At 42.4% G+C, this 14100-nt stretch overlaps 1 protein-coding gene across 1 annotated transcript in view; it reads right to left on the minus strand.

Annotated features, from left to right (window-relative positions):
* The window catches only part of lrp8 (low density lipoprotein receptor-related protein 8, apolipoprotein e receptor), a gene marked incomplete at its 3' end in the record, with an annotated part of 164864 nt that overhangs the window by 66032 nt on the left and 84732 nt on the right, over window positions 1–14100 (minus strand). The window lies entirely within an intron of this gene.

The following is a 14100-nucleotide window of genomic DNA, read 5'->3' on the forward strand; positions in this document are numbered from 1 at the left end:
GCAAGGGCGGAATAAAACAAGGGGGGGTGGGGTGGAAATGGTTGGAAGAAAAGAGGGGTTCAAATGGGGACAGACAGCGAAGGCAAGGGAGGGTAAAACGGGACGAGAAACAGGGAGGAGGAAAAAGATGGAGAGAGAAGGGACAGCCAGTCAATGAAACAGTTTGATAACTTGGTTATCTTGTTGCTCAAATCGATTCCCACTCAGAGGCCTGCAATTAAACCAGACACAGCCAGAGTGGAACAAAGAAGCAGGAGCACTGTGGGGCGGGGGCAAAACAGCAAAATACACACACATATAGCAACCAACAAAACACCAACTGAGACAAAGAGAAAGAAAGATAAGCAGCCTTTTGTATGGAAATGTAACTATGTCTAAACTAAGGTTGCTTTTTTTGAATTATCAATGACTACATAGTATTTGTTATTTATTGGATTAGCTGCCTGTTAAAAAAAACAATTAACCAAGTATAAAATTTTCACTTATTTACACACACAGTATATATACACTGTATATACACCAAACAGGCATAACATTATGACCACCTTCCTAATATTGTCTCCCTTGTGCCTCCAAAACAGTCATGACCCATCAGAGAATGGACATGGGCCTTCTGAGGGTGTCCTGTGGATCATCTCGCAGATACTTGATCAGTTTGGGATCTTGCGAATTTGGAGGCCAGGTTTTCGAGTTTTGGGTGTGTGCCTGTGTCAGGCTGCTGTGCCGTTGCTACGGAGCGGCGGGTGCCTGTTCCGGTCTAGGTGGGTGGTACATGTCTAAGTAACATCCACATGAATGCTAGGTCCAAAAGTCTCCCAGCAGAACATTGTATTGTCAATGCTATTCACTTCTGTCAGTGGTTTTAATGTTGTGGCTGATCGCTGTATATACAATGCAAGATGCTGACTAAAGCACCTGGGACAGCTTTGATTTTATTATCTTGTCCAACGATACTTCGACATGCGGGCACGGAAAGCCGGGGACTAAAACCACAAGCTCTGTGATTACTGGACGACCCCCTGAGCCAAATTGGCAGTTTAGTCAATTATGTAAATGATCAGTGTCGCTGTCCCGTACAGATTGCATTAATAAAGGCATTTTTAGCTACTGTATATGTGAAACCCTATAGGTAGATTTTTTTTTTTTTTATTTATGACAGAAAGCTAGGGAAAGTGGACAGAGAGGGAAAGTACATGTAACAGATTGTCAAACAACACTCCGAGTGTGAGTGAGAATGAGGTCCCTATAGGTAAAAGCCCATTACAGCAGAGAAGGCCTATGCTCCCACCTGTGCAACCCGTGGGGCTGGAGCAGGGAGGAAAAAATACAGCATTGTAATACATCAAATTTACACTGAGTCCCTACTGCAAATCCCTGTCCCTTCTTCCTGCAAACCAATACACACCTCAACCTGCCTCCTTCTCCTATAGCCTCTCCCTTCAATCTCTCCCTCTCTCTCTCTCCCTCACACACAAGCACTCTCTAAAACCATAGAGACTCAAGTCCCCGATTACATTACAGAGCTGTGTCAAACCCAACTCCATCAATTATACATATCTGACCACCAGCATGCTTCCTGGCACCAAGCCCGTGTTTGTGCGTGCTGCAGCCTCAGATCAATAGCGCCTATGGGATTCGCCCATTCCAGCTTCATTCCCCGTTTTATTCATATCATATTTCTTTCTTTTCATTTTGATTTTTAACAGTACTGCATAAATTGCCGCCATTCAAACGCTGCCCCTCGTGGGGGGAGGCTGGGAGTTTCAGCTCGGCCGTCTAGGCTCTCAGAAAAAACACAGGATGCTTGCACTTCAGTTTTTGGATGGGTTGGATTAAAGGTCGAGGTTTGGATTCTTCTTTTTCTCCGTCTTTTGCTGGTGCTCATCTTTTGGATGACCACCACCCCGCCTCTCCCTTCCCGCCTCACCTCCAGCTCTCCTTCTTCCTCCTGCTGAATATCGGGCTCTTGTGCAGGGCATCTTTTCAATGTGTCTCCCCTAAATGAGGTTTCCCCTGGCCTTTAAAGAATAAAAGCCTCCTGCAAATCCCCTTTAAGAGAGCGAACGAGCGAGCACCATATCAGCACAGTCTGGTTATTACTGCCAAGGGGACTGAATGGGCTGTGTGTGTGCCTGTGAGAGTGTGTGTCCATGTACTTGTGTCTTTGATGCACAAAACACGTCTCTTCTGGTCAGTGTGACGGTGTGAATATGAATACCAATGGAGCGGCTGTGTGAAGGAGTGCGAACGCGTGAACTGTCTCACATCTGGCTTGGTGTTCAATCGATTTAAATGCGCCTCGTGGAAATACCGTAATATATAGATAATAGTCCCCTCATGCTTCACATTATCTGCCCATTCTAATTGTGCATGTTTGTGGGCCAGCACAGTCCTTCTCCGTCTCATACCAAACACCCCCTGCCCCCAGGGGTGTCTGAATGACAGCTGGGTTAAAAGGATGTAATTTGTCTGACTGACCATTTCAGGCCCTGGGAGTCAGAATCACGGGTCAGCTGTCGATCAAAAGATGGAATACAACAAGCAAGAACAACAGAAAGCTACCCCGACATTGATTATGACAAAATAAATTAAAAGATTTTCGCTCCAATTGTAATAATGTCTGCTAAATGAAATAGGCAATTCGAATTCCCTATGATTGCTCGGCTAAGTAATAATCTGTTACTGTTTAAAAGTTCGTTCTGCAGCTCTCTGTGCAGCCTTTGATATAACACAATGGCAATTCTGCCCATGCCAAATACAGACCCGGGCTCACTCATCTCACAGGCCGTTCCCAGAGGAAATTGGGCCGCGCAAAATAAGAAATGCATCTCAGGCGGACGCGAGGGCATTGTGTTCGGAATAAACAGAAGTGCCACTACATGGAGTGCGGTAATTAGCATGTTCAACGACGACCATCATCTCTGCACAGACATAGACAAACTGGAACATGCAGACTAAAGAAAGTCAAACTGGTACATCTGCACCTCTTGATCACACACATTTACCAGAATGTAATCAAAACATAACATTGCCTCATGTATTGCTGTCTAGCGTGTTGTTTGACTTTGCCAGTATAAATAATCATGAGGTATACTAAAGTCCCGGACTTTTGAAAGTCAGTTCTTAGCAAAAATTGCCAAACCTCTTTGCTCCCCTTTTACTGAATGGTGAGAGGTGTATCCAGCGGCAGAGCAGACACTGAGAAGCACTGATGGACTTAACTGACGGTAAGTCCTGGTTAGAGCCTTAAATACACTGCCCTTAAAGGCCTAGCCCCATCTCAAACACCTCATAGCACAATATCATCCCAATAGGTCACTTAGACCTCAAAGTGCAGGCTTACTTGTGGTTTCAAAAAGTAGAATGAAAGGTAAAGCCTTCAGCTATCAGGCCCCTCTCCTGTGGAACCAGCTCCCACTTTGGGTTCAGGAGGCAGATACCCTCTCTACTTTTAAGGTTAGGCTTAAGACTTTCCTTTTTGATAAAGCTTATAGTTAGCGCTGGCTCAGGTGACAATGAACCATCCCTTGGTTATGCTGCTATAGGCCTAGTCTGCTGGGGGATGATGCACTGCGCACCTACCCTCTACTCTTTTCTCTCTGGCACCAAGCTCCTATCCTCTAATTTCTTTTTTAATTTCTTCTCTATTACTACTAATGCATTTGCATGCTATTGCTATTTAGCATGTTAATAGCTATGCGTCCCTTTCTCCATCTCCCTTTCAACACCTTCCCCAGGGTCCATCCTTATGAGCTGGGTTCATCCTTATGAGCTGGGTTCCTGCCCTGGGGGTTTCAAGACATGTTTTAGAAAGCACCTCGAGACAATTTGTAATATTACCGACGCTATTTAAATCGAAGTGAAGATGGGAACATATAATGACTGAAGGTTTTCCCAAGCAAAGACCAGTATTCGATTGCTGCTGAAACATCTAAGGCCTGCGTCTTTACAAAAACATAGAAACCACATAAAATTCCTTCTAAGAAAATTTGTACACATGCACCTGTATGCTGTGAACACGAATACGCAATGTTTATGGAGCCATCACACACAGCCCTTTGACTAAATTGACCATTCTCAAGACTTTGTAGTGAATGAATATTTCAAGAGCTGTGGGACTGCTGTGAGACAAACACCAGGCAGTTAGCAGCCAGATAGCTTGCTTACTGCCAATAACAGCTCAGGAACTGATACTAGCAATGCTCCAGTGGAGCAGCAGTGCGGCGAGCAGCAAGGCATGGTGGTTCAACGCGGCACCTCCCAGGTGGAGAGGTACGCGCCATCGAATGAGCTCTGAAACAGGGTCGGAACGAGAGCGTGGGGTTCAGTGAATATATCCAGGATAAATCAGAGTAAAGCAAATGAACAAGTGCAATTGGCTGGATGACCCGGTTAGAGCCCTTCCCTTCAACTTCCATTTCTGTAACACGCACGGGCATAAAATTCTCAACGGGATCAGCGCTGAGCCCTTTTTGTTCACGCTGTAACGTAATCGCATATTTATTCCACAGTCGCACTGAGGTAGCGGTAATTTCCCCCGACATACTGTGAGATCGTTTTCTCAGACATTGTCATTAGAAAATGCCAAATTCTAGGAGAAGTGCATGTACGTATATTCTTGTAACACACACACAAAAAAAAAAAAAACAGGGAATGCCCTGCCTTTGCAATGCTTTATTGCAGTATAAACGTTTGAATTCAACACATTAAACAGTGTCAGTGTCTAATGCAAATGATACGACATGTCATTTTAAGGTTTGCATTTGCAAATTGGCGCAAATGAGTCCATCTATATCATTGTACCTTACCATTATCCTTCCTATCCTATCCTTCCTGTCCTTCCACAAATGCTAAGTCTTGTATTTTTTTTTTTATGCCATTATATCCTATTATGTATTTTATTTCACTTCAAGAGTGTTTTTTTTTATGTGCAATTGAGCTACTATGACCAAGCAATTTCCCTTGTGGATCAATAAAGTGCATCTCAATAAAGTCTAAGTGTTGCAGACTGAAAATGAACTGGCACAAGCTGAATTTGTACTGGCTCCGGGATAACGTGGAGACAAATATGAATATTAATGTAGGCAAGGACACTAACTTGGTCAGAGTGTACTGTCGTGTCTGCGAAAATTCCTCATCTTAGCCCAGATATTTACAAATTAACACGATTAATTAAAATACTCCCGTCTGCAGACAGTTTGTGATTAACATATCGGTACGTCTTGGTCAGCATAAATTTATTTTGAGGGAAAAACTGTCCTTTTAACCAATTACGATTCCTACACCCTTGTTCTTAGCAGTTTGGAAGTTGCGCATTGGTTTTGCTGATCCTGAGGACAGAAAACTAATTTGGCACATAGAATACAATGCAGTGTTTTAATCCAAACAAATCCACAGCCAGAACTGGTGCAGACTTGTTAATCCTTTCACATGGTCCACCGAAGTGTCTATTATGAGCAGGGTGTAGGGGTGGACCGAGCAAGGTGCAGTATGCTAATGAACTTTTGATTAACTACCTTGCTAATTTCCCTTCACAAGGAGGGAGGGATTGGACCATTGTAGCATGCCACCACGTCCACCATCCGGCCGCCTGCCTAGCATGAAAGCCATCCTCGCGGGTAATTGATTCAGAAGGCTCGAAGCCCTGCAGGCTAATGCCGAGATAATTTATTTATTATGAAGTGTGTCTACGGGGCCAGGTAATATTAGTCATCCGTAAGTCACTGTCTGCCGCGGTGAGAAGGAACGTCAAAACAAAAGCACGTGGGAGGGATTGCGATGATATGGTACATGATGAATGGGGAGGAATGGAGGCTTATGGGTGATTTACCAGGAGTGAGGATTATAGTTGCATTAATTTGAAATTCTCCAGCACTCCAGACAGCGCAACACTGATTGATGAGGTAGCCTCCTTTAATGTCTTTTTATGCAAACACCTAGGAAACGCGTCTCATTACATCGGTGGGATATTATGGATGCCCAAATACGCAGAAATGGTGCGAATATCAATTGGCTTCACAGGAAGTACAAAGAAAAATTTGAACCATGTGTGATTTCTTAAAAAATAAAGATGGAGAGGGACTTTCTTTTGATTTTTTTTTTTAAAAAGACAACAACAATCATGAGGACCGAGTGCAAGTGAGCGAGAAAAACAAACTTATTTCTCGCGTGTGTTTGACAGATCATCAATCAAGTCTGACTAACAGGGGGTCCATAACAGCTGATTGTCTGTGAAATAGGATAATTAAACCCAAGTTTCAGTCATGAGGTCGCGCCATAAATTTGTGAGTGCCTGCTTGAGAACAGTAAACTTTTATCGCCCGGCTACTCGGCGCAGTAAAAACAGGGCCGGCGCATCCGTTGAATCGATACCAACGTGATGCGCCCTTCCCGGTGGCTCCGGCCCGTTTATACAAAGGCCGCATAAAAATTCCATCGTTCACTTTCAGACAATTAAACAAACACCACATGTGTCTCAACCTGGTGCTTTTATATTTTGCCTCAGTTAGCCTAATCAACTCGGATGAATGGACAATAAACAAAATAGGGAAGGAACGTGTAAGAGGTCAAATAAGGCGGAGGGAGATGTGGGGGAGATGAGGTGAGATATTGGTCACAGAACGGTGAATATTAACACTAGGACAAACCGGGAACCGAGGCAATTAGAGGAAGATACGTTGGGGAGGAAGGGCAACGCACTGGCTTGGAATCTGATCGAATTGGGGCTTTTTGTGACCGGAGGGCCAAATGCAATCCTTGTCAGGTCAATCAGTCATTCAAGTCGGAACATTTTACAAATTGGACGCAAAAACCCTCAAAAATACATGAACAACAAACGGTTAATACATAACCACGAACATCTCCCCAGGCTAGGCTGTAATCTAACGTTCAAACATGTCGAATGGACTCCATCTTTATGCAACAAAGGGAATATACTGCTGTAATTTTAGAGTCTGCGGTTTCATTCAAATAGGTGGAAGGCTTGTAGCAGGTTGTTCGTTAATCTCTTTCAGATTCGCACAGCATGAATGAAGCACACCAAATTTCTTTATTTTTTTGAGAGCTATAACCTTTAGAAAAGGAACAGAAGAGAATGAAGTAGACAAAGGACGGGAGGCAGGCGAGCCGTGAGCTCGCCGAGCATCAATGATTTATACCCGACCAGAGACGTATGGATCGGCCAATTATTTGGCTCGTGAGGATGTTTCGAGTCACGGCGACGCTCATTAAACCACGTTCCAAAGCGCGTTTTTCAAAGTCTCGTTAAAATAACTTGTGGCTCATAATGCTTTGAGCGTAAAGGTGTGTGTCCGCCAGGAAAACGATCCAGGATGAGACATTTTTATGTTACAGGCAACTGTGTGTTTCACTTTTCCTGAACGTTAACAGGTGTCTTCAGGTAGCATCAGGTCACGTGACATAGACTTTACAAAGAAACACAATAAGCAATTTATATTCTAATATTTTATAGACAAATTACAGCTGAAGCAATTGGTGTATGTACCGGTTATTAAATTAACAAATAATTTGTTTTATGTAAATGTACGTAATATTCTCTGGTTGCAGCACCTTAAATGATAGACCTTCTATTATTTACTTGACATACGTATCACTGTAAACTGAATTTATTCCCACTTTGGGCTTTTTTCTGAACAAAACCAGACAATCGATGTCACACTGTCCACGGATTTTATCTTTGTGAGAGTTTGAAAAAAGAATAAAGCGTAAAAACCACTGCACAGAGTTTCGAAAAAGGCAGATATTGCTCCTTGAAACGTAAATTCAGTTTGCCCCAGAGGGTTCGTGCGAGCTTAGGAAGAAAAAAACAAAACAAAAAACACAAAGCAAGTTGATGTGCTAAAATTACATGTAAATCTTACTTCAGGTTCAATAACTTTGTCCTTCGTTCGTGGTGTTAAATCAGCCTTCGGTGCATCACTCACAAAGGAAAAGAATGCGTTCGCTCGCTTCATTATTTCGTCCCGTGAGTTACGTTGAGACGGAATAAGTGCGTATGTAGGCAAGTCCTGTTGGCACGATTAGTGAATGCATGAGTTCAAATTGTGTGTCCTTGTGTGTGCACTGTAAGTGTCATCTTTGTGTATGCATGACTGAATGTGCACTTGGTTTTTTGTGTTATTTTGAGAATGGGTGCATAATTTATGTGTGAACATGTCAGTATTTGTACTTTGCATGCCCACACTGCGCACATGCAGCTGGAGAAAGATATTTCACAGCAACAGGAAACGCAATCTGGCAAAAATGACTAACTTTGCAGCATAAGCTGGATGGTACACGAAGCGACTGCCATCATAAACGTTGTAATCCGTTTGCAGTTACACAATAGTTGTGCAGAATAGTTCCAGTCAACTATTAATATAGACTGTAAACGGCGGGAGAAGTTTCCAGACGGGTTAAGTTTGGTTCAGTTCGTCGACCCCTCGGGGCTGTATGGAAATGAGGGTGAGTTTGGACGTGGAGGCCAAGACCAGCCAGCTAAATCTTGCCTGGAACTCCACCCGCCAGTGTCCTTCAGATGTGAAATCCAATTTACGGAAAGGACGTATGCGGTTAATATCAGATTACATTTTAAATGAAGGTTAGTGTTGATTAGTGGCTTTCATTGGAACGCTGATCTCCAATTATTTGCGGGCCCTGATTCAGGCGGAGTATATGGGAGAGAGAAAGAGAGAGAGAGAGATCAAAGTCAAGGGAAAGCAGAGAAAAGAAATGACATGAGTGCAGAGGAAGGAGAAAGTAGCAGGGAACAAACAAGGGACATAAAAGCCATGTAACAGAGCGACACTGGAGAAAAACAGTGAACCTGGGATTACACTGAAAGAACCACAAGTTTTTGCCGAATGCAAACTGATAGCCCTGCAGCTTCATACAAACACGGCAACACAGTTCATTCTTTCTGCCTCCGAGCGAAAATGTGAATGCAAAGTTCTCGTGCGTCTGAAGTCGATGCTGCTGAGCAGTTAAACCGGAGACGATGCCCTCTTTTCCTATTGTTCTCTCTCTGCGTCTTTCTCACTCTCTGAGATCGTAAAGGAGAGAAAAGAGGCCTTTTTTTAAACGTGGAACCATTAACACGGTCCAGACCGAGTGTCTGACAGTGCCACGGGGGGAAGAAATACACCGCGACACCATCACTCTCATAGGAAATTGCCACTTTTTCCAGCGGGGCTCCCTAAGTGGTTATTTAGCAGACGACACATAGGGCATTAAAAATAGCACCGACGGCTAGTGCCGCGTCTCGGCCTAATGAGGGACGGCAGTGAAAGGAAGGGGAAGAAAGAAATGAGGAGGAGAAAAGAAGCCGAGCGGCTGTTTAGAGATGCAGCGTGCGAGGCTGAACTTTGCGGGCAAACTGTGAACTTACTTCCTCTGTGGCATTTAATTCAAACCCCGGGTCAAAGCGCAGAGATTAAAACAGGCAACCGAATTATGTGGAGAGCACAGTTGACTTCTGAAGTCTTCCTCTTAATTGTTTTTCTTTTAAATTGGAAGACAACTATTTCAAAGTTAGGTGGGATCAGGTGGATTCTACACATAGAAACAGCTCTGACTGAGTTGGACCTAATGGAATTATACTGATGTCTTTCTCCACCACACAAACTTTTTTTTTTATTTACTACTTTGTACAGTAAGAATACTGATAGTAGATGTGCTTTAGTTGCTGCTATGGTGTACATTTTGACATAACAAACTTATTAACAACGTCAAAAAAGGGTTAATTGTTGGGAATGTGGGAATAGAGAAGCAAATTACACAATTTTTTCGTTGGGAACACCATACACTACAACCATTTTGGGATTATGTACATGCTATAACTACGGATATTATGGGCTTTACAGTACCTAGGGTATCTAGGATATATAAATGATTATGTTATTGACAAGGACAGATATCTAACTAACAGGGGTGCAACGGTATTTGTATTCGTCCCGCGGTGTCACGGTACCGGGCGTCACGGTTCGGTGCACGCAGTCATGCGGCAAATACGTCTGAGTGAGTAGTCTATTAAATAATAGAAAAAGTCGAGCCCTCGCTTCAATCCAGGTGGCGGTAATGAGCCTAAAAGCTGCCAGCAAACGTCATTAGCCTACAGAAGAAGAAAAACAGACGAAGAAGAAAAGTAATGGAGAGTGTGGAGTTGGAAGAGTCGCCGGCTTCATTTAAATCACCAGTGTGGGAACACTTTGGTTTCCCGTTGCAACATAACGGCGATGTGACGCGAGTGGTGGACCGTTCAAAATAAATGAAAAAATCTAGTCTTATATACATGTATGTGTGAGTTTTTGTTGCTTTTTTCCCGTTGTACCGAACCGTGACCCCCACACCGGAGACGTACCGAACCGTGATTTGTGTGTATCGTTACACCCCTACTAATAACCGAATAAAAGGACACTGGTATGAGAAAAGCTACTACTACTACTACTACTACTACTACTACTACTTTAAAGCTGTAGCTGGAAGCTACAAGAGAGATTTGTACGATGGAGAAAATGACTTATCAACTGAGACTGAGAGGAAATGTTTTTGTTAAAAACTGGATGAAATGGTTGATTTACAATTGAGTGGAAGATGTTTGCCCGACCTACTGATATATGATCCTGAAGACAGGCGATTTAAATACGCCCTTCACCTACATGGCTGTTCACATTTACTTTTTTTTTGATTTTTTTGTGTTTCCTCACTTATTTTTATTTTTATTATTTAATTTTTACTTAACTGACAGGAAAAAATTTTGGATTTGTACTTATTCAATGTCTACTTGCTTGTTCTAAAGAAAACATAATAAAAGTATATAAAAGTATATAAAAAAGTATATTAAAAAAAAGTTAATTGTATGCGTCACAGGACGCATACAATTAACTTTATATTGTGAATTTCGGGAAACTGATTTGAGCAGATTTATCGTCAAAGCCTTAAATTCCACCTGCGCCTTTCAAATTTCTTCATTGCGAAAGGTCTATTTTGTCATCAAAGACTCTTCCTGCTCTCATGATCATACGCTGCCTTTCGAGCTTATGAGAAGATGATAAAAACATAATTGCCAACATGCATGGCTCTGGCCAAAAAGCAATCCCATCAGGCCGTACCAGCTCCACGAGACGCCCTCTGGGAGCCAAAACATATTGACCACCAATCAATTGTGACCAGCAGAGAGCAAGGGTCGCTAATTGAATTGCTGCGTGCGTGGTTTTCTCTGTTTGATTGCCATGTGCGGCGCAAACAAGGAAGCGAGTTTGCTGTAAACAGCTGTTTCAACTTCACAGAACAGCAAAACAGCCAAATGGCTTAAATTATAAATTATAATCCTCGATTATGAATGCCCTTATCATTTCGGGAAGAAAAAACACATCCAATAAACATTAAATCTTTTCTTTCTGCAGTAACTGGTTCATTTAATGTTTTGAAGCTACAAGCTTTTTTCTGTCATTGATGACTTCTTACAGGCTCTGATAAATAATCATTTCTTTCTTTTAGGTTTCAGTGCATCATGTTGGTGATGGTGTGGCAGTTAAAAATGCAATGTTTTCTGTAGGATGTTTCCTGTGGTGTATGTTAGTTGGTTATTCTGTGTTTTCCTCAAGGGATCAATACACTTTAACCCGTTGCTCGTATAAATCAGGTTAAAGGCATTTGTGGTTAATGGGATGCCTCAAGATACTGCGAGTTAAGCAAAACAATGCAGGTCAGAGATGATGGGCAAGGAAGAAAGAAAGAGCGAGTGGTGAGCTTTAATTTTTGTTTTCCTTTTCGAGCAATTCAAGGAAAGGGCTGTGCAGAAATATGCAAAACTGTATATGCAAAAGTGGATTTTTAATTGTTGTTGTCAAACAGTAAATTCACTGGATAAAAGTGTTCATATAAGTAATCTTTGAATCTTTGTTGTTTAGTTGTTCCTCACTTGGAAATACAGATGTGAGATACAACCATCAGCCACAACATTAAAACCACTGACAGGAAAAGTAAATAACCGACCATCTTGTGACAATACAATGTTCTGTTGGGAAACGTTTGGACCTGGCATTCGTGTCGATGTTACTTAGACATGTAGCACCCACCTAGACCAGACCACCCCATAGCAATGACACTCCTTGATGGCAGCAGCCATCTCCAGCAGGATGCAGCCTGACACAGACACAAAAACGCTTTAGGAACAACTCAAATAAACATGAAGAACAGCACAAAGTGTTGACCTGGCCTCCAAATTCACTAGATCCCAAACTGTTCAAGTATCTGTGGGATGATCCACAGAGGCCCATCCCCTCAACCCATAGGACCCAAAGACAGACACCACGGTACACCCTCAGATGCCCATGTCCATTCTCTGATGAGTCACAACTGTTTTGGAGGCACAAGGGAGACCTACGCAATATTAGGAAGGTGGTCATTTGATTGGTGTAAGTGGCTGCTGTAATTCTATATGTCCATGTAAGTCCCTCCTTGTATTAATATACGTACCTGAATTTGTTGAGTAGGTTGTAATCACAGCAGTAAGAGATAAATGTGTAATTCAAACCTGAAGTGTACTACAGTTTAACACTTATATCACAGTGGAATAAAACTGAATGAACTGTACTGCCATGACAATTCAAATAAAGCAGTTGGTACAAAGCCTTGATTTGACGTGGCTCTCAGCGGTCTACCTTAAACATCTACATTCACCCACTGATTGAAGTAATGCGTCCTCTGATTATTTTTAGGACTTAAATCTACTGATGGACAAAAAGAAATTCGATGAATGGACTGAGGAAGGTTGGTGTGTATATTTACATCAGAGCAGTTACGCATGTGTATGTAACGCATGCCGTGGCCAGTGAAAAAAATTCCAGTCAGGGCAATGGGGGCAATAGACTGTAAATAAAAATGGAGTGCAGAATAGCTCCGCTAAAGTAAAGCCAAAGCAAGTAGAGCTCCCCCTGGTGACTGGCTGCAGTATAGGTCATAAGCTCCACCTCCTCCAGATTAGTGGATGGGCCAAACTAAAACACTTTTTTTTTTTTTTTTTTTCTTCCAAAGATAGTTTATGTCTTTTTAAGTGGTATATATAATATAATGCTGATGCATGTTCAAGTGTCAGTTTTCTGGATAAGTTTCATTTTAGTTTAGAAACAGGATGTGACCTCACGATGACTACCAGTTGCTATGCTAACCGCTCCGTAAAGTGGTCCTGCAGGATATGAGAGTAGGAAAAAATTAATTAATAAATAACTACAGTGTGTAATCCATTGTTCCTTGAAACATTCTTTGAAGAAATAGAGCAGAGCGCAGTATTAATCAAATGAAAACGTGAGTAAGTCTGGTAGAAATGTGGGTGGGTCATCAATAAAGCGGCCCGTATCCAGGCGAAAACAGTCAGTTTGGCATCTGCAAGGAAGTGGGGACGTATTGTACATATTTATATATAGGCGGCAACAGAGACTTTTTATTAAAAGCACACATAGCAAGAGATTCAAGACAAATAAGACTTTTCTAGACCTGTAGACGAGTGACCTCAGAAAGCCTATCTATACACTTCCACTTTTTATAACACTATGATTTTTGTGAACATCTCTTAAAGCTTTGTATTCATAGTGTTTCTTCTAATGACAGGGTCACTGGCGGACTTTCTACCAGGCAGAAAGAGCAAGGAAGAAAGGTAGAGAAAGTGCGAGCGAGAGCGAGTGAGAGAGAGTGGAGCCACCTGGGAAATTACAGCTGGCACTGCCGCTGCCTCAAGCATGAAATTGAAGCCATCCGACAATGCAACTCACTGGATCCTTCCCGTTCATATTCCAAAATAATTAACTAGCCTAACCTCCTGTCTCCATGCTTTAATGTGCTGACCGGCCTATTGTCTCTGCACACACAGACAAGGCCAAACCCACCTCACCCCACTAGGCAGGTGGAACTGATGACAGCAGGGACACAGAGATGAAGAGATGAATCAAGTTTCAACTTTAGTTGTCACCGAGGCTCAGCTGGCTTCACGGTAACATTAGACTGACACCTCAGGTAAAACCGAATAAACTTTAGATGGTAATTGATTGTCGTCACCAGCCGAGTGAATCCAGTCAAAAGTTCCAATACCTGGTAGACTAAGGC

This window comes from Chelon labrosus, assembly GCF_963514085.1.
Source record: "Chelon labrosus genome assembly, chromosome: 7".
Taxonomy (NCBI): Eukaryota; Metazoa; Chordata; class Actinopteri; order Mugiliformes; family Mugilidae; genus Chelon; species Chelon labrosus.